Below are 25,814 nucleotides of genomic sequence, written 5' to 3'. Positions count from 1 at the left end.
GGGTCTGAAGGGAGTGGAGGGGAAGTGGGGGGAGGAGGAAGGGGCGGGAGTGGCGGAAGAGGGGGAAGGGAAGGGCCTGGACGGGGGGGAGGGCTACAGGTTTTTGGATGGGGCACTGATTGGGGAAGGGAGCCAGGGTGGGGGTAGAGAGCGGGGCCAGGGTGGGAGTAGGGCCTGGGATGGGAGCGGACGGGATCTCGGGAGGGGGAACTTCCATGGGCGGTGGAAAGGTAGTTGGGGTTAGAGGCAAGGTGCCCATGCACTCAGTGACGGGCACCGATGGGGTGGCGGTAATGGTGGTAGGGTCTTTGGGCCCAAGAGGGGAGGGAGGGCATAATGGGAACACCAGTTCTCCCGGGGCGTCCGCGGACTGGCCAACCCCCGCTGGCAGGTCGTCCCCGATTGAGGGGGGGCCGCACCCCGCGATGTGCCAGAGCAGGGAAGGGGGGGCAGTTAAAGAGGTGTTAGTGGACAGGGAGAGGGGCAGCAAGCGGGGGTGGGGAGTAAAGGGAGTGCCCGCAGGCCTCCAATAGAATGCCGTCCGTGTCAAGGGCCGCCGGGTTGAGACCCAGGGCCTCGACCTCCTGCGAGAGGAGGGCGAGGCCGAGGCGCACCTCTTCCACATGCTCCGCAGCGGCAAGCTGGGCAGTGGCTGGAGGGGTGTCGGAGCAGGGTGAGGGGATGATGGAGGCAGTCTCTGTTTTTTGAGTCTCCGGCTCCGGGGCAGAATGGATGGTGTCCTTTATGGCTGCCGCAGAGACTCTGGCCACCCCCGGCAGATGGTCGGTGGGCTGGGGCTGGCGTCTCTTTTTGGTGCTTTGCGGGGCACGCCCGCCCCGTCCTCTGACAGGTTCGCGTGCCGGGCGTGCGCACGTCCTTTTTCCCCCTACCAGCACCTTATCCTCCGAGGACGGGGTGCTGGGTGGCAGAAGGGAAAGGCCAGGGGACTGAGGCAGCAAGGAGGGAGGGAGGAAAGGAGGGGCTGGGATGGCAGCAGGAAGGGATGACCCGCCCTGGGGTGGGCCCTGCCCTGGTCCTGCCGCTGGCCCTGCCTCCCTCTCCTCCAAAGGCCCGGCTCTTGTGCCCGCTCGGGTGCCAGCGCCCGCTTTTCCTGCCTGGCACTGTGCGTCCGGGCACCCTCCAACGCCCGAGTGGCGATGGAGCCGTCCGGGATGAGAGGAGGAGGGGTGGTCCCAGGGCCTGTCGAGGTTGGGGCGCTGCCGGTCTTGTAGCTGTTGCCCCACTATGTTGGAGGAGGAGGTCCCGGGCTCTTCTTCGCGCCGGGCCAGGAGGGAATCCCTCCGGACATGCCCCCCCCGCCCGGCACACAAAACACAGGGCCTCCCCCAGGGTGTAAAAGACCCGGTCCTGGGCCCCTTCATAGGGTTCCAGCATAGCCCACTCCTGGGCTACCCCGACCTGTGCTGCCGCTGGCGACAGTTGTACCCGAGCCTGCCAGTGGAAAGAAAGCACATGCCGAAGGGCAGGGTCCTTGCAGCCTAGGGGGGAGGGGGCTCAGGACTGACAGAAGCCGGCCCAGGGTGGCAAGAAAGGCAGAAGCGCGGAGTTGGGGAGGAAGGGTGGGATGGAGGAGAACACCACCCCCTCGCCCAGGTCTTCTAGTGTCTCTAGGGGCACGTGCACGCCCCCTACGGCCAGGACCCTCTCCACCACCTCCTGGGCGGCGGCCTCTGAAGCCAGGAAGAAGACCATCTTCCCAAACATCCGGGAGGCTGCCACCACCCACCGCCCGTGCCAACACCCGCACATAGGTTTCCACGTGGGGCGAGGCAGCCGCCAGGATGCAGCGGACTCTGTGCCTCCTGGTGAGCGCGGAGGAAAGGGCCGCGACTGTCGTGGGTGGTAGTCCTGGCGGAGGCAGAGGAAGCAGCATGTGAGGCCTGGGCGTACGACCTGGGGTCCGAAGAATCGAAACCCCCAGGCGCAGTGGTGGAATCAGGCGGGGCAGGGAGAAGGGGGAGCTGCGCCAGATGTTGCAGTAGCTGGGGTAAGAGCCCCTGCCATGGGAGGTTTGGCCTTCCAGGCGGGCCTCTTGCCTTTCTTTTCCCCTGGGCCTTCCTACCCTTTTGGGGGGGTTGAGTGCAGGGCGGAGTCTCCGGAGGACGCCGCGGCGGGGCTGCCAGGAGCCCCAGAGCCTACGCCCGCGCCCTCGGCCGACAAGATGGCAAGGACTCCGGTGGCCCTGGACGAGGAGGCCGCCATTTCAGAGGTGGAAGGGGTGCCAGTGGAGGGAAGAGGGAGGGGGGCATCGCCAGATGGTCCCCCGCTGGTTGTAGAGTCCATGGTGAAGGGTGCAAGGGCGAGGGAATTTATTGAGGTGGGGCACTTTAAGAAAGAGCACGGGAGGGTAGGAGGAGAGGAGAAGGGAGGGAGGAAGTGGCTGCCTACCCCTCCTCCACCACCCAAACTGAGGACCTGGTCAGGTGGGAGTCGGGCAGGAGGGAAGAGGGAGGAAAGAGAGGTGCAAGGGGGCCACCACTCCCAGCACAGGGTGGTAAGCAGCTCCTGCAACTGCATTGGGATGTTTGTTTGGCGGGGGGGGGGAGGAATTCAATATTTGTAAATGTGGGGAGGTGAGTGAGTGGAAGGGGAGGGGCTCAGGCATCTAACAGAAGAAGGTGGGGGAGCGTGGCACAAGGAAGGGGGGGCAAGATGGAAGGGTGGCAAAGCCAACCAAAGGAGAGGGGAGTTGGGGGAAGAGTGTGCCCACGGGTGCCTGAGGGTGGGCCCACGGCAGCCACTGTAGAGCCCCACAAGAGCAGGAAGGAGGAAGGGGCAGATAATTAGGATGGGGCCCAGATGGAAAGGGCCCCAATGCAGGTGGGCGTGGAGGGGGTGGGGAGGTGAAGGAGGCAGTGGCTTCAAGAGTGGGGCAGGGACCACAACCTAACACCCCCCGCCCCCTCTGGAGCCCTGGTGGGGAGGGGCCCCACTAAAACTCACCACCCCAAGCCACTCCACAGCAAGCTGTGGGTGCAAGCCCAACCACCGCCCAAGAAAGCCCCTTACCTCCTCCGGAGCAGTGAAGATGCAGCAGCCAGTGGATGGAAAGGTGGACCCAAGCAGAGGGCCAGCAGAGTCTCCCCCGAGAAGATGGAAGGGGGATACCCCCTCCCTGCCAAGAGGCAGGGCAGCAGGAGTCCCCCCCCCCACACCACCCACGCAGCAGGTTCAGAAGAAACTAGCTTGGGGGGGGGCGGGGTGAAGAAGAAAGCAGCCTGCCTAAGGCAGGGAAGAGAAGCTGGCCCAGAAGGGGAGCCGAAAGACAGCCCCAGGGGTCCTGAAGCAGCCAAAGGCTGCCCAGCACCTCACCTCCCGATCGCGGGGCTCCCCAAATGGGATTCCCCCCATTCAGCCTATAAGACAGAGTGTCTCTATTCCCTGTCTAGGCCCAGACCTTCGTTGGTCAGATAGGCCCTGTGCCCCCTATAAAAGGCTCCCCAGCTGGTAGCAGGGGGGAAGGTTTTGGGAGGTGCACCAGAGGAGCAGAGCACGAGCAGAGCCAAAAGGTACCACAGGGAAGTGGTGGAGGAAGTGGCCCAGGGTGAGGCTATTACTTCGGCGCAGGGGTAAAGGTCCTGCCGGTTGCCTCTTGTTCTCATGGGGACCCTGGGCCGGAGTCCAGGGTAGAGGGTGGGTCTGGACTCCCCCCACCCTTCCCCCCAAGGGATCACGTTACTGGAGCAGGCGCAGGCCTGCAAGGGGACTGGTATTATTCTCCCTGTACTGGTCTTGCCTATGATGAGGATGGCTCCCTAAGCTGAGACCCCTCTCTTTGGAATGGCCTGGGCAAAAGGGGGCCTCCACGAGTCTCTGAGGCAACACAGATCTGCCACAGAATGCAGGGACCCACAGAGGCTGACAAGGGGCTTTGTCACAATACCCAAAGTACAATTATTACAGGCAGGGGAGGTGCTGGGTCATCATCTACTCCAGCCCTTGTTCAGTCTGGGTTCCCTCCTTCTAGCATCAGGCAGCTGCAGCTCCCAGCCCTGGCAAAGCAGCCAAGTCCTTCCTGACAAAGGTGTGGGGTGGGAAGGGGAAAAGCAGCTAGAGACAGCGGGAAGGGAGGAGTGGGCTGAGGGCAAAGGTGAGGGAAGAGGTGGGGCAATTCTTGGGGTTGGGGGCTGCAAAGAGGAGCAGGGCAGGACCTTGGGTGAAGAGGTAGGAGAGTTGTCTTGGCGGATGGGTGGGGAGGAAAGACAGGGCATGGAGTGCCTGATTTTTAAATATTACCAACTTGGCAACCCTAGGCCAGATCTGCACCTAAAAGTTCAGTTGTCCTTGAGAAATGTAGTTAAGCCAATATAAGGCCAGGTATAGATACTGTTAGGTCAATAGAAGAATTCTTCTGCCCCCAGAGGGAGTAGGTGGTCAGCCAGACTACAACAGTCCAGCTACATCTGTGCTGATGTTGCTTTTCAGTGTACACATACCCTCAGGGCTCATTTATACTATGCAGATGATCGACCCGGTCACAGTCGATCTTCGGAATTCACTTTTGCACATCTGGTGAAGACATGACGAAATCATGTCTCTGGAGTCGATAGTTGATCCCTGTACTCTATCATGCAACGTACAGGAGGTCGATGTGAGAGTATAGAGGTTAGGTCTTCACTAGGGAAATAAGTCAATCCTGATATATGGATTCTAGCTATGCAAATACTTTTCCAGTTCTCTCTCCCTTGCCCAGTGCATGGCTATGGCTCTACAAGATCCCGGTTCACCACCCAGCACCTCTTCTTTTCCCCTTCTCTGTCCCTCACCCAGTGCCACCAGCTGCTATCTGTGATCATCCAGAAGCCAGGCAGGAAGAGGAGTCTCAAAACAGGTTCTGGATGCAGCAAGCTGACCAGGTAATAGGGCTGAGAGAGAGAGAGAGAGAGAGAGACACCCCCCATAGGGGTGCCAGCATCTCTCCAGGGAGGGGTGGGTGCAGGACAATGCCCCTACACCTCGTCACCTCCCAAGCGGGAGAGACAGTGTGAGGGCTGAGCTGGCTGCCCTGTTCAATGACCTGCCTCCTGGGCCTCCCACCATTACCAGTGTGGTCTGACAGGGCTCCTCCGTTGGCCCTAGGCTCCAGCTCCTGTCAGAAGCATGAACTCCACTATTCCTTCCCACAGTGGGAGGTGGGACCTGTGGTCATCTGGGGCGGGTGATTCGCTGTGTGTGAATGAGCCAGAGCAGCCTCAGTTTGTAAATAAGAGCCAGGAAGAAGGAGGGTGACAGAGGGGAAGGGATGCAGGAGGGTGGGTAAGGGGAAGAAGTGGGGGTGGGGAGGAGAGAAAAGCAAGGCAATGGGGAGAGAGAGAGCAGAGGAAGGGGAAGGCAGAGCAGGGAAGGAAAAAGGAAGTGGCCTCTGGACATCCCCTGTAGAATTTCTTCTCCAGGAGCTGCAGCCTGCAGGGCAGTGAGGGGAAAGGCGGCTTTCAGCCATTCCTGACTCTAGGCTGCCCCAATGTAAATCAGAGCAGCACCAAAGGGCTCTAATGTCCAGCAGCCTCTGGAGAGCGGCTTATGGGCTTCTGCACAGACCAGAGCAGCCCAGACTCCAGCGTGCTCTGTGCTTTTGGGGGCCCTGCAGCAGCCACCCCAACCATCCTATGCACAGCAGGGACGGGGCTTTTCTGGGGCCCAGGGCCTGGCGTGGTGGAGGCCACCTCCTTTCACCCCCACCCCCCACATGCACCATGGGGGCAGTGGGAGCAGCAGCCTGCTCCGCCCTGCTGTGCTGTGCCTGCCGCCCTCCCCGTCCGCTGGGCCTGGCTCCTCTGCAGCGGCAGGATGCGGCACACCCCCTGGTTCCCGCCACTCTGGGGAAGTGAGCTGCAGAAGCTGGGGGGTAGGTGAGGCGCGGCACGGCACAGAGACTCCCGCCACACATGTGGTGAGTGTGGGGGGAGGGGAGGCAACCCTTGCTGCCTCCACCGCACAACCCTCTGCCCCAGATAATCCTGGGCCCCATTGTCTGGGGGGGAGGGGTGCAGCTTGTGGTGTGAGGGAGCTTGTCTTAGACCTGGGCCCTGAAGTGGGCGGGGGTTGCCCCTAGCCACATCCCCGCCCCCCTTTGAGATGGCTCTGCCTTAAGCCTCTCGCATTGTCTCCCTGGCCAGACCGGCTACGTCTACACGTGCAGCCAATATCGAAATAGATTATTTCGATGTTGCGACATCGAAATAGGCTATTTCGATGAATAACGTCTACACGTCTGCCAGGGCCAGCAACGTCGATGTTCAACTTCGACGTTGCTCAGCCCAACATCGAAATAGGCGCAGCGAGGGAACGTCTACACGTCAAAGTAGCACACATCGAAATAGGGATGCCAGGCACAGCTGCAGACAGGGTCACAGGGCGGACTCAACAGCCAGCCGCTCCCTTAAACGGCGCCTCCCAGACACAGTTGCACTAAACAACACAAGATCCACAGAGCTGACAACTGGTTGCAGACCCTGTGCCTGCAGCATAGATCCCCAGCTGCCGCAGAAGCAGCCAGAAGCCCTGGGCTAAGGGCTGCTGCCCACGGTGACCATAGAGCCCCGCAGGGGCTGGAGAAAGAGCATCTCTCAACTCCCCCAGCTCATGGCCGCCATGGAGGACCCAGCAATTTCGACGTTGCGGGACGCGGATCGTCTACACGTTCCCTACTTCGACGTTCAACGTCGAAGTAGGGCGCTATTCCCATCCGCTCATGGGGTTAGCGACTTCGACGTCTCGCCGCCTAAAGTCGATTTCAACTTCGAAATAGCGCCCAACACGTGTAGACGTGACGGGCGCTATTTCGAAGTTACTGCCGCTACTTCGAAGTAGCGTGCACGTGTAGACGCAGCTCAGGAGACCAGGCCAGGGCCCTATTCCCACGTGTTTTTGCCAGTGTCTAGATGCTGGTGGGGAGGGGGGATTTTGCTGCTCCAGCAGGGCAAGGGGAGAAGCCCGACTGCGGCTGAGGTTAGTCTCCCCACGCACTCGCCGCTTTGAGGAGGATGATCTGGTTGTTATGGCAGAGCACCATGAAGCCATCAATGCACTTAGTGAACTCCAGCACGTACTGGACAGTGTTGGAGATCTGGAGGGAGCATTCCTGCCACCTGCTCTCGCAGGTCTGTGAGCACAGCAGGGGATCAGGGACAGACGGCTCCCCCACAGCCTCCTAAGGGCGCGTTGGGGGGGGAGGCTGCACCCCACAGCCCAGCGCCCACACCAGGATTCCCACTAAGTTTTTCCATCCGTATGTGGGAAAAAATTGGTTATGTGCAGATGCACACCACCAATAGAAACATCTGCTACTCACTGTGAGTGGCTGTGGTCCTCAGCTAATCAGCTGGGCAGCACCTGAATTTTTCCTGGGTAGCTGTCCAAGTGCTCAGCTTACAGGAGACTCTGGTTCCCACACATATGCCTCAGATGAAAGCCTGACCCCCCCCCCCAATGTTCCTTCTAACTGTATCCATCTGTAATGGGGTACAGGGGTCCCTAAGCTCTGCACCCCACCTGCAGCCAGGAGTGACTCTCACGCAGCAGGTAGAACAGGATGTTTATTAGTTGACAGAGACAGTGCAGTGGTGTCAGTAGAGCAGGCAGAGTCAGTCATTCCAATCCATCTTAAGGAATGGAGACCCGAGGGCTGCTCCCTTCTGGGGTCTAGCTTCCCCTCAGCACAGGCTAACTGCCTTCACCACTCCCCTCTGCTAGCTCAGATTCAAACCCAGCTGGGCTCCTCACCGCCCTTTGTTCAGGGACAGAGGTGTTACCTCTCAGCTTGGGTTACAGCCAGCGGTCCCCAGCCCTCATGAGCTGCTCAGCCTGTCACACACACCCCTCAGTCCATCACACGGGGGTTGGGGTGGTAGGTGGAGTTTGAAGGTGGGTTGGACCTGTGAGACAAGGGAAGGAGTGAGGGGTGTGGTGGGGAGGGCTGGGTGGTGTGGGGTAAGTAGGGGGGTAACGCACAGAGTATGGGAGTGTGAATATGACGGGAGAGGTTGTCCTCACCTATGTGAGGTTGGTTGGTGAGCTCCGGAGTGGCAGCTGGGCCTAGTATGGAAGAGTATAACCAATATGAAGCCCATTACACCCCACCCCCAGGGCCAGGCTCCAAGAAGGAAAGGAACAAAATACAATCACGAAATCTCAGAGATGGAAGGGACCTCAGGACGTCATCTAGTCCAGCCCCCTGGCCAAAGTAGGATCAACACCCACTAAGTCATCCCAGCCAAGGCCTGGTCAAGCCGGGACTTAACCTCGAGGGATGGAGACTCCACCACCTCGCTAGGCAACGCATTCCAGCACTTCACCAAACCTCCTGGTGAAGTAGTTTTCCTGATATCTAACCAACACCTCTCCTTCTGTAACTTCAGACCATTGCTCCTTGTTCTGCCTTCTGACACCACTGAGAACAGTTTGTCACCCTCCTCTTTAGAGTGCCCCTTCAGTAAGTTGAGGATTGTTATTAAATCACCCCTAAGTCTTTTCGTCTGTAAAATAAACACGCCCAAATCCCTCAGCCTATCCTCATAGGTCGTGTGCTGCAGCCTCCTAATCGTTTTTGTCGCCCTCCGCTGAACGTGCTCCAGCAAATCCACATCCTTTTTATACTGAGGTGTCCAAAACGGGACACACTATTCCAGATGTGGCCTCACCAGTGCTAAACAGAGGGGAATAACTACTTATCTCAATGGCTATGTCTACACGTGCCCCAAATGCATATTCAGCGTTTCATCAGCATGCGGGCGGCAGCAGCGATTCGAAATTGACGCGCCTTGCCGCTGCGCCGCGCGTCCAGAAGTGGCTCCTTTTCGAAAGGTCCCAGCCTACTTCGAAGTCCCCTTCTTCCCATGAGCTCACGGGAATAAGGGGACTTCGAAGAAGGTGGCGTGCTTTCGAAAAGGAGCCCCATCTGGACGCGCCGCGTGGCGGCAAGGCGTGTTAATTTCGAACGACGACGTGTTAATTTTACAGACGAATATGCATTTCAGCGCTTCATTAGTAAACTTCGAAATGGCCATTTGCATGGCCATTTCGAAGTTTGGGGCACGTGTACACACAGCCAATGTGCCCAGACTGCTCCTCCTAATGCACCCTAGTATGCTGTTAGCCTTCTTGGCTACAGGGACACACTGTTTATTCGTATCTGGCCTGTCATCCACCATAACCCCTAGGTCTCTTTCCATTTTACTGCTGCTGAGCCAGTTGGTCCCCAGCCTATAATAATGCATGGGCGTCTTCCAGCCCCCCCAGCTGCAGGACTCTACACTTCTCCTTGTTGAACTGCATCAGATTTCTTCTGGTTCAGTCCTCCAATTTATCCAGGTCACTCTGGATTCTCTGTCTACCCTCCACCGTATCTACCTCTCCCCCTAGTTTTGTGTCATCCGCAGACTTGCTGAGGATTCAATCCAGTCCCTCATCCAGGTCATTAATAAAGATGTTAAACAACACTAAACCCAGACCTGAGCCTTGCGGCACTCCGCAATGATTTTTCATCCTGGCTGCAGTTTGAAGTAACAAACTGGTTTTGTCTGAATGGGATTTTTCTGACTGAAACCAAGTTCAGTAAAAGTTTCCCCCCACCCTTTGGTTTCCTGAGTTCTGTCCCTGCCTGAGGGATTGTACCTTTTCAATAGAACAGAGGTCGGAACTGTTGGCTCCTCCTTCTGCCTCTGCCATCACCTTTCTCTATTGGACCCTTGGGTTGCTTCCCTTCTCTGTACTCTGGAATCCGCATGTGTCGTTAACTCTTCGGGGTAGTGAGCCTGGGTGGGGGAGAAGCGTTGACACCCTGGGTGAAAGAAAAAAAAGCAGTAACTAAGGAATCCTAAGAGAGTGTAAGCCGTGCTAGTCTATACACTACCAAAACAAAAAAGCAGTCAAGTAGCACTTTAAAGACTAGCAAAGTAGTTTATCCTAAATTTGACAAAAATGACCCATGTGTAGCTGGAAGAACTGGTCATGCCAAATTTGTATCTGTAAAACCAATCTGTAAAACTTGCAGACTGACAGATTGATTAGTGCTTGGTGAAGTAACCCAAGATTCCTTCACCATGTCGGGCATTCCATGTTTGAGGGGGGCCCCAATAGGTCCTGAAGGGATCAGTACTGCCTCCAACGTGTCATGAAGTGTTTAGAAAAGGGAGGGCTTGCAGGCTTGGCCCTGTTGGCTGCTGCACATGGAAATCAATGGGAAACAAGGGACCCTGGCTACCCTGTGACTTTGAGCTTTGGGCCTTTTGACGTGGGGAAAGGTGTCACAGGAGGAGCCCGGCCTCCTGGGTCTGAGTCCGCCTCTAGCCTGGGCATGCGAGAGCTGGGACGGGAAGGAGCGTCTGCTTCTGCAAAGGGATGGACGGTCGTTGTGACTGACCCATTGTACTAGGAAGAGGAGACTGCCTGCTTGTCGCAGTGCAGAAGTGCTGAGAGGGAGAATGGGAGCAGCCCGTGCAGTGAGCTCCTGCCCAGCTGTGTTGCTGGTGAACTCCAGGAAATGTGGGGCGGGTGCTGCTGTGGCTGGGACAGGGGGCGAGGTGAATGGAAAAGGCTTAGAAGTATCAGGCTGCAGGGGAGGATGTGGCATGGGGCTGCAAGCCCACCGCATGGGCGAAGGGACCCTGATGGTGCTGGTTGCGCTGCCAATGTCCAACCTAAAAGGTCCTTGCTGCAGTCCATTGCCTCTTGTTCCATCCTCAGAGGCCAAAAAGAACACTCCTCCTCTTGCTGACACCCTTTAGATACCTGAAAACTGCTATCATACCTGCCCCCTCAATCCTCTCTTTTCTGTGCTGTGCCCCCATGTACTCCATAGGGCTGCAGGGATGTAGGTGAGGGTCCCCCTCATCCTGCTCATCCCGAGGAGCCCTCTGAACCGAGTCCCACCAGCCCAGGCCCGCTTGTAAGTAGCCCCATCATCTGCCCCAGGAGCCCAGCCCCGAATCCCATCAGGCAGCATCGCACTGCCAGCACACGAAGCTCCCTCCAGACTCCTCAGAGCAGGAGCTGTCGGGTTCTAGTCCCAGCGCTAGCAGGGTGGTCCCACTCCCCATGGACAGCTGCACCTGGGACTACAGTAGCAGCCAGGCCGATAGCTGCAGCGTCTCTGGTCCAGGTGAGCAGCCAGGCAGGGCTGGGGAGGGGCTGGGAACACCCTAGGCCTAGGGGCTCGCCCAATACTCTGGGGAATCGGGGTGTCTTGTCTGAGCCCCCAAACATTCACGCACACCTTGTGATGGAGTGGGGGATACCTGTGTGTGTGTGACTCACAGAGGGTGTGGGGCTCCTGCTAAGGGTCACCCTGACGACCAGGTAACACCTTTGTACTGCAGACAAAGGAGGAGGTGGAGCTTAAGGGGTTTGAATTGGGACTGGGAGTTGGAGGCAGTGGGTCTGGGCTGAGGGAGAGAGAGACAAAGGAGGGGGCAAGGCGCCGGCTATGGGGGCCCCTCGGGGGCTCCTCTCCCCAACATGGATTGGACTGGCTGTCTCTGCCTGCTGCACTGACTCCTCTGTACGATGCTGTGTCCTGTCGGCTAATAAACCTGCTGTTCTCCTGCTAAGTGAGAGACTCTCCTGCCTGCGGACAGGGTGCAGAGCTTGGGGGACCCCAGAACCCCATCACACACCTGCAGCCATCACCCAACTGCCTTGCACTTGGGAAATTTGCTGGTGTTGTGGGAAGGTGTAGAGATCGGCAGCTGCAGCGACGTGGCTCCCAGCTGCTGCGGGAGAACCGGAACCTGCAGTGATACCCAGCCTATGGGGCTGGACCCCCCCGCCCCAACATGGGTAACCAGTAGATTAGCAGTCTTGGCCAATGCCCTTGTGGCTGCAGGAAGACTCAGACACCCAGCCCCTCCCACCCCACTCCTCCGGGGTGGGGGGGTTGTGCGAGAGACGAGGCTGCCTGGCTGGACCTTTCCCGCCAGGGGCTCACACTATCCTCCTTGGGGAGTCCTTCCTTCCAGTGTTTTCTACAGCAACTGAGCTCCCATCCAGTGCAGCTTGGCTCTTTCCTGCCCTGCTGCCTACAGCGCCCTCCACAGAGCCCTGCTCAGGTCTCAAATCCCAGAGCCCTTGCTAACTGCTGGCCATAGGGTGGGAATGGGCATGGCCATGGCTCTCTGTGTTTTTTGGTTGGGGGGGGGGGGGGCCTCAGCAGTGCTGCGCAGCGCTTTCTCTTCCCACCAGTTGTAGCTATAGCCCCATGTCCTTCACTCTGAGCCGCGGCTTTTCCTTGCTTTGCAGGCTCTGGACAAGACCTCAGTGGAGAGCGTGAAAGTTAGCCTTTGGAGTCCATTGCTGGAGTCCCCACATACAGGAAGCCTCCACAGTACACTCCAGGTGGCTTCTGGTTTGGAGGCCCTGAGCCACGTGGCCAAAGGCACTGGCATTCCGGCAACCCGGCATGCCTCGACACCTTGGCAGAGGAGCGGCAGCTGGAGGAGGAGCAGCCTGGGCCTGGGAACCAGGAGGGCGAGGAAACCACCGAGTCCTAAGGTGAGCGGGGGGGGGACGGGGGGCCTCACCATTGTCATCCGCTCCCACTCCTGCAGCCTAGTGAGAGGGAGCCACATGTCCCTGAACATCATGAAGGGCACCTCCCTCAGGAGCAACGGGGGTGGGGGTCGGGGGGGGGGGGGGAAACGACACAATGATCAGTCACCCACTCAAAGGCGTGGTGGTCCCAGGTCGCACAAAATGCAGCCCCCCCCCGCCCCGCCCCATGGTATTATAGCCACACATGAAACCCGACCCCCCCCAACCCATTTAGCATGTTCTTCTTCTCCCTCCCACTCCCCCCGGGAGAGAGAGAGAGAGACAGGCAGCCCTTGATACCCTGGGAATGCAGGTGTACTGTATCACCCAGATGCTCTACCATACATGGAAACCAGACCTTCTGGTTGATATCGGTAATTGACACGCCTGATCACTACCCCCAGGAAGAACGGGGAACCTCAGCCTATCACCTCCAAAGGTGCCCAATTTTCCACACCTCACAAGTGCAAATTGAGCCTTGCACCTTCCCTGGGAAACCTGTGATTCAAACACATTCCTCCACGATTGGCCACTTGAGACCAGGAAGAAGCCTACGTTACTAAAGTGGGTATAAAGAGGGATTTGGCAGCCCAACCCCCTCCCCCCGCCCGCCCGCGCTTTGAGCTCGAATCACCAACACCTGCTGGTTAGCTCCGATATTGACTCCAGAGACTGGGACTCTTGGTTCGTACATTCTTCTTCCTGAGGGCTTGAGAGGAAGATTCTGGGTCACATTGGATCTGTGAGGCAGGGGTAAGAATTACACCTGTATTACACTTCTTTCCTATAGGAATTGAGGGAAAGACTCTGGTTCCACCAGGTTTAAGAGGCAGGGGTGAAAAATCACGCCAGCAACGTGCCTTTGTTGTGTACACACTACTTGTGTTAGTTTAAGCTAGCTAGTTTGTCTAAAGTTTTCTTAAGTTAAATTGTGTAGTTTCCCCTTAAAAAACTGCGGATACTAACTGCTTTTTGGCTATAAACTAGTAGCCTGTCACTCAAACCGCGGGAAGCCCTCACCTTATCTTTACAACGCGTTTACCTCTTTGATCTATTAGAACACTGTGATCCTCCACTATCTTTTACATAGAACTGTAGAAAATCATCATCTTGTGTATCAAACCACGGGGGGGGGGGGGGGGGGGGGGGGGGGGGCAGGGGGGGGGTCCTTACTTTAATTGGCAAGCTGCGGTCAATAATTACCTTCTGTAAACATTAGTAACTGCAGGAAAACATTATGCTGTCACTCAAACTCGGCGGCTATCTTGGTTTCATAATTAGAATTGAGCAGTCAGTTTAAAACCCCTTTTTACTCGCGGCAGCCACTTCTCTTGTAAAATCGCTGCCAGCAGTTTTCCTATTAACCGCTGCTAAATTTAGTAACAAAAAAATTCACAAATTCTTGTACTTTAATTATTTTTCTTAGTTATATTTTTTCTTTCTTTGCATAAATAAATAGTTATTGTTAAAAATCTCTAATAAGTGTAATGTTCCTCTTGTTGCTGTACCCGAACTAAACACAAACCAAAGAACCCAGCCTGCCCTGACTGCTTAGCGTAGCTGCTGGTGCGGCATCACCCCCTTTGCCCCACCAGACCGTTAGTTGGCACCTGGGCATCGGCTCACAGATATGCGGCAGGCCCCACCCCTGCCTTCAGTGGGGAGTGATGCAAGCTGAGGGGAAGGTGTGTCGGGCGGGGGAGCACAGGGCTGGCGCTTAGGGATGAAGAGAACAGGCAGCAAGTAACTGCTAGAAGAAAGAGACCGCCTGGACACAGGTAAGAAAGCGCTTTCAGGCTCTCTCTGCCCACTCTGTGGTGGTCAATTCTTTGCAAGGAACCAGACGGAAAATAAATTAGAAGGTAACTGTTTCTACAGCAAGTCGTGTCATTCTTGGAGTGGGGAATTCAATGTCCACCACCACCATAAGAAAAAACATCGGTGGTGGTGGTTCAGGACTCCCTCCTGAAAGGTACTGACCCATATTTGCTGACCGGACCTGGAATCTTGTGAAGTGTGCTGTTTCCTGGACGCTCGAATTCATGACGTTACTTAGAGCCTTACAAAACGCTCAAGACTTCGGAACTTCTGCATGTTATTATAAGCAATAATAGAACAAATGATATAGCCAAGAAGGAGCGAGAGCAATTTACAATGAATTATTTGGCGCTGGGAAGAAAGATCAAAATGATTGGAGTACAAGTGGTGTTTCCGTCCATCCTGCCTGTCGCAGAGAAAGGGCTAGGTAGGGGTTGTCGAATTGAGGGAGGTTACGCAAGGGGTGTCACAGAATTTGGATTCTACAATCATACGACTCTGTTCCAGGAGCAAAAGATTATTGAAAACCGCTAAGGCTCTACCTAATCAAGAGAGGAAGGAGCATTTTTCGCAAATATGCTTCCAAACTTAGTGGCGAGGACTTTAAACTAGATTCGCTGGAGTGGAGAAAGAAACTTGAAGTCCAGGAGACATGCAAAAATGAATGCACACGGAAAGTGGAACACTTGTTCGAGTAGTGACAGCAGCGAGAATGACTGGTTAGCCGCAAGAAGGAAAAATTAGAATCCCTGGCCCAGTCGAGGAAGGCGCACTGGATTGGCGTAGCAACGACTTGGTGGAATGGTTGGAGAGCTGCCATGAAAGTGTTTAAACTGTTCAGACAGCACCTGCAAGCGAGGAAAGAAGTGGGGGGGTTGCACTCTTTGTAAGAGAGCACTATGATTGCTCGGAAAGCCTGTTGAGAATCTATGGTTCAAGCTTAGTGGTCTAGGCAGCACTGGCAATATGGTTGTTATCTGCTGCAGGACACCAAATCAAGATAATGAGGTAGATGAGATGATTTTTTTTTTGCCCGAGACAAGTTCTGACATTATAGGCGTTTGTCATCATAGGGGACTTTAATTATGTTGGAAGTTCAGTATGGCACTACAGAAGCAGTCCAGGAAATTTCTGGAGAAGTCTGGGGAGGGGGCGCCGGGGGGGGAGGGGCGGGGGTGGTGTGGTTCACAAATGCAGAAGGAACGGACCAGTGTCATGAAAGAAAGCAGTAAATTACGCACCTCAGAAAAGCACACTTTATCTTCTTCAGGAACCTGATGAGTATAAAATTCTGGAATCCTACCGTGATGGAAAAGAAGTCCAGGGAAAAATTGCCGGAATTTAAAGGAAGCCCTGTTGAAGGCGCAGAAAGAAAATATCCCAATACGCAGCAAGATAAGCCAATAGGGTACGCATGCAGACTGGCTTAATAGGAAATCCTGGGAAAACTTACGCACATAAAGGGCGCTATAAAGCATGGAAACTCAGAGAGATGTCTTGGACGGGCTATAAATGTATAGCTTGAGAACGTAGGGCAGTTCAGAATTGTGAATGTGCAACCGGATTGGTGACTGGTGAGGAATGTGAAGTATAACAAGAAATCTTCAGGCATGACAGCAAGAGGAATATGATCAGAAAGGTCATGGGGTCCCCCACTAGATGAATGAGGTAACGCAGTGACAGATGATATAGGGAAAGCTGAAGTACTTACTACGCTCTTTGCGGAAGACACTAAGCTGCGGGGGGGTAGATCATGCCAGGGGCGGGGTGGGGGTTAGGTAGGGATAGGGTTTGCTGCTTGCTCCTTCGGGGAGAAGGGTTACATGTCAAATGGGACCAGTGCCAATACAGATTCCCTGGGGGACTCCACTGTTCTGAAAACTGAGCATTTGTTCCTCGCCTTTGTTTCCAACAATTTAACCATTTACCAATCCAATAGAGGCCCTTTCTCTTAGTCCATGGTAGTTAGCTTTGCTTAACAGGCTTTGCTGATGCACATTGTCAAAAGTTTTCTGAACATCGAAGTACTCTACAGCTAATGCATAACCCTTGTTCACATTCTTGTTGAACCTTTCAAAAAAATTCTAGTAGCTTGGTGAGGCTTCCCTTTAAAAAAGCCACGTTGACTCTTCACCAACAAGTTATGTTCATCCACGTTTCTGACAATCCTGTTCTTTACTAAAGTTTCAACGTCTGCCTGGGACAGAACTCAGAATGACTACCCTGCAGTTGCTAGGCTCGCCTGTGGAGCCATTCTTGAAGATTGGTATTCAAAGGTAAATTTAAACTTACCGTTGTGACTGCGTTCGCAAGACTGACCATTTGCTACAAACATAGGTAAATTGCTAAACTAGAAAAATAAGCTGTGTTCAAAGATAGAGAATGGACGTCTGTCAAAGCAAGCTAGCGCTCCCTCTTCCAATATCCAGAATTTGCTAGGCTGAAAACTGAGATTAAATTTAAATCAAGTGCCAATAAGCCTCAAAGCTAGGGATGCTAGGCTGAAAACTAAGTAAATTAAAAACTAGACGATCAGAGCCAAAGCTGTATTGATAACTAGCTAAAGAAACAGGCAGGAGGCTAAGCAGAAAAACTGATCTACAATCAAAGTTACTAAACGAGTAGACAGAACACCAGCTACAAACTCTGAGGTACAACACTAAGGTCAAAAACTGTCCTGATATCATGATCATCAAGCTTGGATGATAGCCTAGCTGAATTCAGATATTTGTCGGGTTAGTTTCACAGCACGACTAACAGCTAACTAGCAACATAGGCAGAACACTAGACGACCATTTAGTTTCAGTCAAAACATAATAAAAGGAGTGCATTGAAAGCTAACATGAGAACTAGCTCCAAACCTGGGCAGAACAGTAGAATTAAAGCTGACTCCATTGGGCGGGGGTGGGGGGGGTAGGGGGGGGGGCTCTACATTTAAAGTTTGACTGCCAGATCGATAAAAACACAGACAGGAGGCTAGGTTGAATGCAGCGCTGTCATCAAGGGAGAGAATTACAGGATTAAGTTTTAAGGATTTCATTTAAACCTTGACTAATAATTCACTTGAAAAGCAGCAGGAGGTTGACTGAAAAACTGGACCAAATTTGAAATGTACTCCCCCATAACGTGAGAACTGCAGTGAATATTGGTGCCAAAAATAGAAGCACTTCAAACCTAAAAACTCAGCTACTTCTGAGACGAATTCATTAAAGAGCTGGAGTTACACCTAGCTTCCAACATTAGCCAGCGTGTAGGCTGAAACTGAGTCACTTTGAAATTTAGTGAGAGAACCAGTCAAAGCTAGACAAAATAGAAGCTAGTTTCCTCTGTGCAATGGCTTGCAACTGCAGCGATCAATCCAGCGGTAGCTCATCTATCACATCTTCTTAGAAGCAATAAGTCCAGCAGTAACCCCAAGAGCGTGCCTATACAATCCTGTTCTCTTCCATGATGACAGGAGTAGCCAGATTGGAGAGGAGAACTGCCCATGCTGGCCTTACCACAGGGAAGTCACTACCTGGAGCACTTTGACTTTAGCTACACTATTTGCGTAGCTGAAGATGTATATGGTGCATTGAGGGGCGGGATAGTGTAGTCAAGCCCTTAGACACACCACTACACACAACTCTCCACTTAAAGGGGGTGGGGGGGACGACGACAAGCATCATGTGCCAGAGATACAGTCACAGTACCTAACACATTGCTAGTAGTAGGCATTCTTCGATCCTGCGGGATCACAGGTTTGTGCCCCAGCTGGACTGATCTCAGCAGTGTCTTCTGTGGCTGTGCAATCCAATCCGCGATTGGCAGTGCTTTCCGCACTGTGAGCAGCAGTTGGCAGCAGTCGGCCTGGTATAATGGGCATGGCTCTTCCTGAGGGCTCTCCTGTCTTTCGCTTTCCTCACCAAGGTAGTTTCATACATGACGAGAGCTTCCTTCACTCCCTGTTTCCAGGCATGCCACTCTGAGGCGATCGAATGCCAGGTGTTCAACCTGAGAGACAGGGCGCTGAGGTCACGCTTGCAAGTGTCCTTGTAGCACAATTTAGTTTGCCCTTTCGGTCTCTTTCCACACGCCACTTCGCCAAAGAGGAGGTCCTTCTGTATTTGGCCATCCGTCATCCGTTGCACATGGGCCAGCACATATTGCTAAAAGACACTCATTAGTACAGTGTACCGGTATGATATAGGAAACTATAAAGAACAGAAATAGAGCAACAGATTTGCCTAGGGTCTCTCTTGCATCCAGCAAAGCCGGTCTTTACCCAGAAAAATCTCATGTTCCAAAATATCTGTTTGTCTAAAAGGTATCAAAGGCATTCTTGTTTTTTGCAGCCATGCTACAGTTCACATATCATGATTAAATTCAGAAACACAAATAACATAGGGTGGTTTCAAAAGATTAAATGGCAAAGGGCAAAATAAATCTTCGCAAAACAACTACCTTCAGTGATGGGGGAAAAAAATTCAAAGCTAAAATTATGTCTAGTTTAAACATAAGCTATTATTGTAAAAAAAAAAAAAACAAAAACTGATCTACATTCAAGAGAGAGAGGGGACGTCATAGAAAGCTAAACTAATAATAGCCTCTCCTAGCAGCTCGTATGCTCCAGCTTTTTAAACAGTTTTGGTGCCCGAATATGCACTAAGCCTTGTTCACTGCAATACCACCGTCTTTATTCATAAACAGCCAAAATTTCACCAACTGTAAACAGTTCAGGCCTTATGGCTATATGCCGTTCAAGCATTCAGTATCCACCCTATACGTGGTCTGACCTCTAGCTTCTAATATAGGCTGCATGCTAAGCTGCAAAGAGCGCTGCACCCCCCAGGAGCTGTAGTGTAAAAGAAATAACGCACAGCTGCGTTCAGACATGGGCTGCAGTGTCGTCATAAAACTGACCTTAGTTCCTACTCCCGTGTGTTTGGAGGGTTTGACTTTATCTTGGACTCACTCGTAGTTTCTCACCCAACCTGGGGGAAAAAAAAGGCTCAATTTGCTATCTTCCACCAATGTGTGGTGGAAGTTAACCTCCAGGTCCATTGGATTTCAATCCACTCACAGTTTTCAACCATAGCTAAGGTGTTTAGGTTACCATTTAGGCTGTATTTGTAGCAGCAGCCAATATAATAAGTTGATTTTATTGAGCTTTGACACCAAACGTCTCACAACGCAACGAAGTTTTCAGCTTATCAGTTAGTCTTTATTTGCAGTAAGTTTTCAGTGTAGACTTTCAGAATGTATGACTATAGCGCAGCCTTCTGTTTATGTTTGAGGCTTGTTTTCAGTCCACCCTTTAAGTTGTCCTGCAAACACTGAATATAGATCAGTTTTCAGCCTAATGTGCGAAAAAATTTGGAAGCTTTTTAAAACTAGCTTGCAGGCGCTTTGTTCCAAGTAGGCGTGCAATGGCTATTTGAATTGAATGCAACGCTTTGAGACGGGCTTAGCCTGACATAGCATTATAAGCATTTACCTATAGTGGTTAGTGTGAACAGAAACACATAACGTGATGTTTGCCTGGGACGTCAACTTAAGGAGGAACTCAACCACTCCATATCACTTTCGCTTATGCCCTTCAATGCAGAACTAGAGAAATCAAAGGGAATGTTGTGATGGGGGCGGGATTGATTGGGACTACTGAAAATTCAGCTGTTGTGATCGTCATAATATATTCATGGTGGTCCGCCTCTTGTACATAGCATGGGCAATGCAAGCTTGTAATGCCCCCACACACCGGTAACGGGATGGTTGTCTGGAGCTCTCTTCCAAGCGGAATGACTTCATACACCGCCATGGAGGTGTCCTTCAATGTCTGCTTCCAAAATTCTATTTAAACTTTATTTGCAGGCTAGCTTTGAATGTAGTCCTCTGTCTTTGAATGTAGCTCAGTTTTCACCATATACGTCGTAATATTTAAACTCATTGTAATTTCATCTTTGAATGCATTCCCTGCATTAACTTTTGCGAGAATTAGAATGAAAATTTGACTAAACGGAGGTATCTCATAGAGGTTTTTTGTAAAGTACCAAATTCAGCTGCATTCGAAGGTTCAGTCAGCTCCGTTCGCGCAGTCGACTGAAACGAGAAAGTTAACTTAGTAGAGTGATAGCAGAATATGTGGCTAACTGTGCTGTGGTCTGTTCAAAAATAGCAGAAAGATGAGAAAGTGAAATGAATGGCCATCAGCCTTCAAACATTGCATTTACTCTAAGCTGAAAACTGTCAACATTCAAACATAATGAGGGGCATAAATTTAGTTGCCGTCCTACTTAAGAAGCATGATTGCTAAAATTTAACATTGCGACAGCATAATGTTTCCACTTAGACTGAAAATCTTCAAACACCGATATAATGAAAGCGAGATGCTCTGCAGAATTTGAAGTGCATGTATATAGAAGCAACAGAGACGGGGGTTAGACTGAAAGCTGAGATACAGCAAAAAATTCATTCAAAAAGGAAAAGACCATTACATACAAACTTAGTGTGACCTCGTGCTCAGTACATTCCCACTTGAGATATATTCAGAAATATGTGGAGAAGCACACAAACCCTCGTTAAGAAGCTTCAAACATCCATAGTAGGGAAAGGTGAAAACAGTTATATGCTGTCAACCATTGCTTGAGGATGAGTGCTCAAAAGTCTGATGTGCGATTAGCTGAAAAGAGGCTACATTCCAAGGTAAAAGGAGGCATATATTCAGTGCTAGATCGAGAAGTGCACTCCAACTTAGGAAGGAAGGCGGGAAAAAGCTGAATAATCCTTAAACATAGCGAGAGTATACTTTTCCATTTGGACGGCAATCCCTCTTACAGCACAAATTCATTGACAGCTAGGATATGGACAACATTTGAAGCTACGCTGAATACTGGCGGGTAGACTAAAGATTGGACAATATCAAAAGAGTCATTCATAAATATATCAAAATTACATTCAAAGTAACACTCAGTGCTAAGTAAATTCAAAGTTTTGAGAGAGAGAGAGAGAGAGAGAGAGAGAGAGAGATGTACTTTCAGTTTCACTGCCGGCTAACTTAAACAATAAACAGGAGCAAAGATGAAAATTCTGCTAAATTCGAAGCTGGTTTTAGCAAGCATGAGCCTCCTTAATTAAATTTCCACTTAAATCGCTGCAAACAGGCTGAGCTTCACCTGCACGCTTTCAATTTAAGACCAAATGAGGTTTGGAATCCAAGACATTCTGAACACTAGGTTCTAATAAGGGGTGCTTGCATGTCTCAAATTGAGTGCTATTCAACTGGAAACAAGCGTTCTACTTCAAAAGCAATTCGGACAGCTAGCTTAAGAGATTTATAGTAGATTAGGTGACAAAATGCCCTGTGTGCAACATTCATTCATTCACAGCCAAAGGATGAGCCTGAAACTGACAGGACAGCTCGCTGGAAACAGAGGACTGTCGCTTAGCTGAGAAAATAGCATGCATTCCAAGATATTGCGATGTATAAATTCATTGCCTTCCAGGTTACTAAGTTATCTAGGAAGAAGAGGAGAAACATTTAAATATGGAGCTTAGTTCATTCAGACCATATCCCACTTCAAACTCCCGTAAATGACGGACAACATTGAAGTCCTTCTGTAGAGAGGAAACGTGAGAAGATGAAAAACTTTTAACAAATCAGTCATATAGGAAAAAGGAAAAAGCCAACTCCATACAAAAAAAAAAGCTGGAGTGAGAGCTGAGCAAATTCTTCCCTTTGCTATCGACTCTCAAATGGCGAAAGAATTATATTCGTTATTCCATTTTTAACGCTAATGAACCTTCAAATACAGGCTAAATGGTAATCTAAAAACCTTAACTATGGTTGACAACTGTGAGCGGATTGAAATTCTATTGACCTGGAGGTTAACTTCCACCACACATTGGTGGAAGATAGCAAATTGAGCACCATTTTTTTTCAGGTTGGGTGAGAAACTACGAGTGAGTCCTAGATAAACTCAAACCCTCCAAACACACAGGAGTAGGAACTAAGCTCAGTTTTATGACGACACTGCAGCCCATGTCTGAAGGCAGCTGTGCGTTATTTCTTTCACACTACAGCTCCTGGAGTGGAGCGCTCTTTGCCGCTTAGCATGCAGCGTATATTAGAAGGTAGACCACCTTTCTCTGTAACCCTCTTGCACTCTTCAAATTTCGCTAATTTCTCTGCTTAGCGTTTAGCTCCACTTTTGATTTTATCACGGAATTTCGGTCATCTCATGATGGCTGTAATATGTTTAAATGCAGCAATTTTCAGCCTCGTTGCCTTTTATCTCTGCATTTATCTGTCATTGAAGAATTGATGTAGGTCTCTCCCTATGTAGCACTACCTCTAAATTTTGAACTGACTTAGAGGTCCTTCAAACTTCGAATACAATTTTTTCCTCTTTGAATGACATTTTGACGGTAGCATAATTTTCAATCCATATTTGTATCTCGTTCGCTTCTATTCAACTGAAATTCGAATGTTGGCTTTTATTAAGCGCCCTCTATGAGTGTTTCAGGCCCGATTTCAATCGCCCTTGAAATGCTATATTATAATGTTTAGCAGCTAAAGCCGTTTTCCATCCAGGGCAGGATTTAATCGACTCAGCAGAGTTTTCAGCTTAGGGCCAATCCGTTGTTTGATGATAGAAGCCTCTTTAGTTTACACTGCAATCCATTCTGTGTGTTTGAATGTATATTGAAATGTAGCTCTTCTCACCCACGCTGTTGGTAAGGTCTCATAGCTCTTAAAGCAGTCCTTGCGATGTGTTTGGGCTTTGGGCTTGCACGCTAGCATGCACCCTATAATGGAACAGCCTGAAGTCAATAGAAGTGGCAGTAGTATAAAGAATTCTTGCTGAAAGAACAGAAAGACCCGCCACAACCCCCCACCCCGCCCCCCGGACATAGTGGGATATACAAATACGGTGAGCAAGAGGATTGGCTTACGAAAGTAACCCTTAGCAATCACAAACTCAAAAAGGATGCATAGAAGAAAAAGATAGGTTGACGAAGAGAAAGATAAATATGCTGTTGCTAATACAGGGCGGGCGGCAAGAAAGGGCCAGCCCACTTCCAACTGCAAGTGGCAAGCAAAGTGAATTGTAACTTCTGAATGGGAATGTAAAATGTGAATTGTTTCTACACGCATTTGTAATACTAAGAGGATTACTAGATGATAGCGGTAACGTCAGATGGTGAAAGAAAACCTTAAGCACTCAATTCCCGCCCCGCCCCCGCCCCCGCAGTCTTCATGGACAATGCTCGATCCCAACACTTTGTTCGTCGACAACACAGTAGCTTAGGTGGAGGGCAGACATTGGTGGGGCAGGATTGAGTAAAGGGCTACCTAGCCTGGATTGAGGACCTCAGCAAATCTGCAGGTGAAGTTAAAGTATAAGGAGAGGCACAGACATGCCACGGTACAGGCTGCACTTAGAGCTAGGCTCAGCACTAACCTGGCTAAGTTGCTGGAAGAGGGTCAAAAGAAAGCTGATGCTGTTCAACAAGGAGAGCAAGCATCCTGCACTTTAGAGGAAAAATTCCACGCTTTCGTAGAGGGTGGGTACTGAACGGATGAAGTCATATAGCCATAAGGCCTGTAGTGTTTACAATTGGAGAAATTTTGGCTGTTTTTGACTAAAGAGGGTCTCTGTTGCTTCTATATAGATGCACTTCAAATTCTGCAGAGCATCTCGCTTTCATTATATCGGTGTTTGAAGAAGATTTTCAGTCTAAGTGGAAACATTATGCTGTCGCAATGTTTAAATTTTAGCAATCAGGCTTCTTAAGTAGGACGCCAACTAAATTTACGCCTCTCATTATGTTTGAATGTTGACAGTTTTCAGCTTAGAGTAAATGCAGTGTTTGAAGGCTGATGGCCATTCATTTCACTTTCTCATCTTTCTGCTATTTTTAGTCAAGGTTTAAATGAAATCCTTAAAACTTAATCCTGTAATTCTCTCCCTTGATGACAGCGCTGCATTCAACCTAGCCTCCTGTCTGTGTTTTTATCGATCTGGCAGTCAAACTTTAAATGTAGAGCCCCCCCCCCCTACCCCCCCCACCCCCGCCCAATGGAGTCAGCTTTAATTCTACTGTTCTGCCCAGGTTTGGAGCTAGTTCTCATGTTAGCTTTCAATGCACTCCTTTTATTATGTTTTGACTGAAACTAAATGGTCGTCTAGTGTTCTGCCTATGTTGCTAGTTAGCTGTTAGTCGTGCTGTGAAACTAACCCGACAAATATCTGAATTCAGCTAGGCTATCATCCAAGCTTGATGATCATGATATCAGGACAGTTTTTGACCTTAGTGTTGTACCTCAGAGTTTGTAGCTGGTGTTCTGTCTACTCGTTTAGTAACTTTGATTGTAGATCAGTTTTTCTGCTTAGCCTCCTGCCTGTTTCTTTAGCTAGTTATCAATACAGCTTTGGCTCTGATCGTCTAGTTTTTAATTTACTTAGTTTTCAGCCTAGCATCCCTAGCTTTGAGGCTTATTGGCACTTGATTTAAATTTAATCTCAGTTTTCAGCCTAGCAAATTCTGGATATTGGAAGAGGGAGCGCTAGCTTGCTTTGACAGACGTCCATTCTCTATCTTTGAACACAGCTTATTTTTCTAGTTTAGCAATTTACCTATGTTTGTAGCAAATGGTCAGTCTTGCGAACGCAGTCACAACGGTAAGTTTAAATTTACCTTTGAATACCAATCTTCAAGAATGGCTCCACAGGCGAGCCTAGCAACTGCAGGGTAGTCATTCTGAGTTCTGTCCCAGGCAGACGTTGAAACTTTAGTAAAGAACAGGATTGTCAGAAACGTGGATGAACATAACTTGTTGGTGAAGAGTCAACGTGGCTTTTTTAAAGGGAAGCCTCACCAAGCTACTAGAATTTTTTTGAAAGGTTCAACAAGAATGTGAACAAGGGTTATGCATTAGCTGTAGAGTACTTCGATGTTCAGAAAACTTTTGACAATGTGCATCAGCAAAGCCTGTTAAGCAAAGCTAACTACCATGGACTAAGAGAAAGGGCCTCTATTGGATTGGTAAATGGTTAAATTGTTGGAAACAAAGGCGAGGAACAAATGCTCAGTTTTCAGAACAGTGGAGTCCCCCAGGGAATCTGTATTGGCACTGGTCCCATTTGACATGTAACCCTTCTCCCCGAAGGAGCAAGCAGCAAACCCTATCCCTACCTAACCCCCACCCCGCCCCTGGCATGATCTACCCCCCCGCAGCTTAGTGTCTTCCGCAAAGAGCGTAGTAAGTACTTCAGCTTTCCCTATATCATCTGTCACTGCGTTACCTCATTCATCTAGTGGGGGACCCCATGACCTTTCTGATCATATTCCTCTTGCTGTCATGCCTGAAGATTTCTTGTTATACTTCACATTCCTCACCAGTCACCAATCCGGTTGCACATTCACAATTCTGAACTGCCCTACGTTCTCAAGCTATACATTTATAGCCC

This window comes from Carettochelys insculpta, chromosome 27, assembly GCF_033958435.1.
Source record: "Carettochelys insculpta isolate YL-2023 chromosome 27, ASM3395843v1, whole genome shotgun sequence".
NCBI lineage: Eukaryota > Metazoa > Chordata > Testudines > Carettochelyidae > Carettochelys > Carettochelys insculpta.
This window is presented reverse-complemented; position numbering follows the sequence as displayed.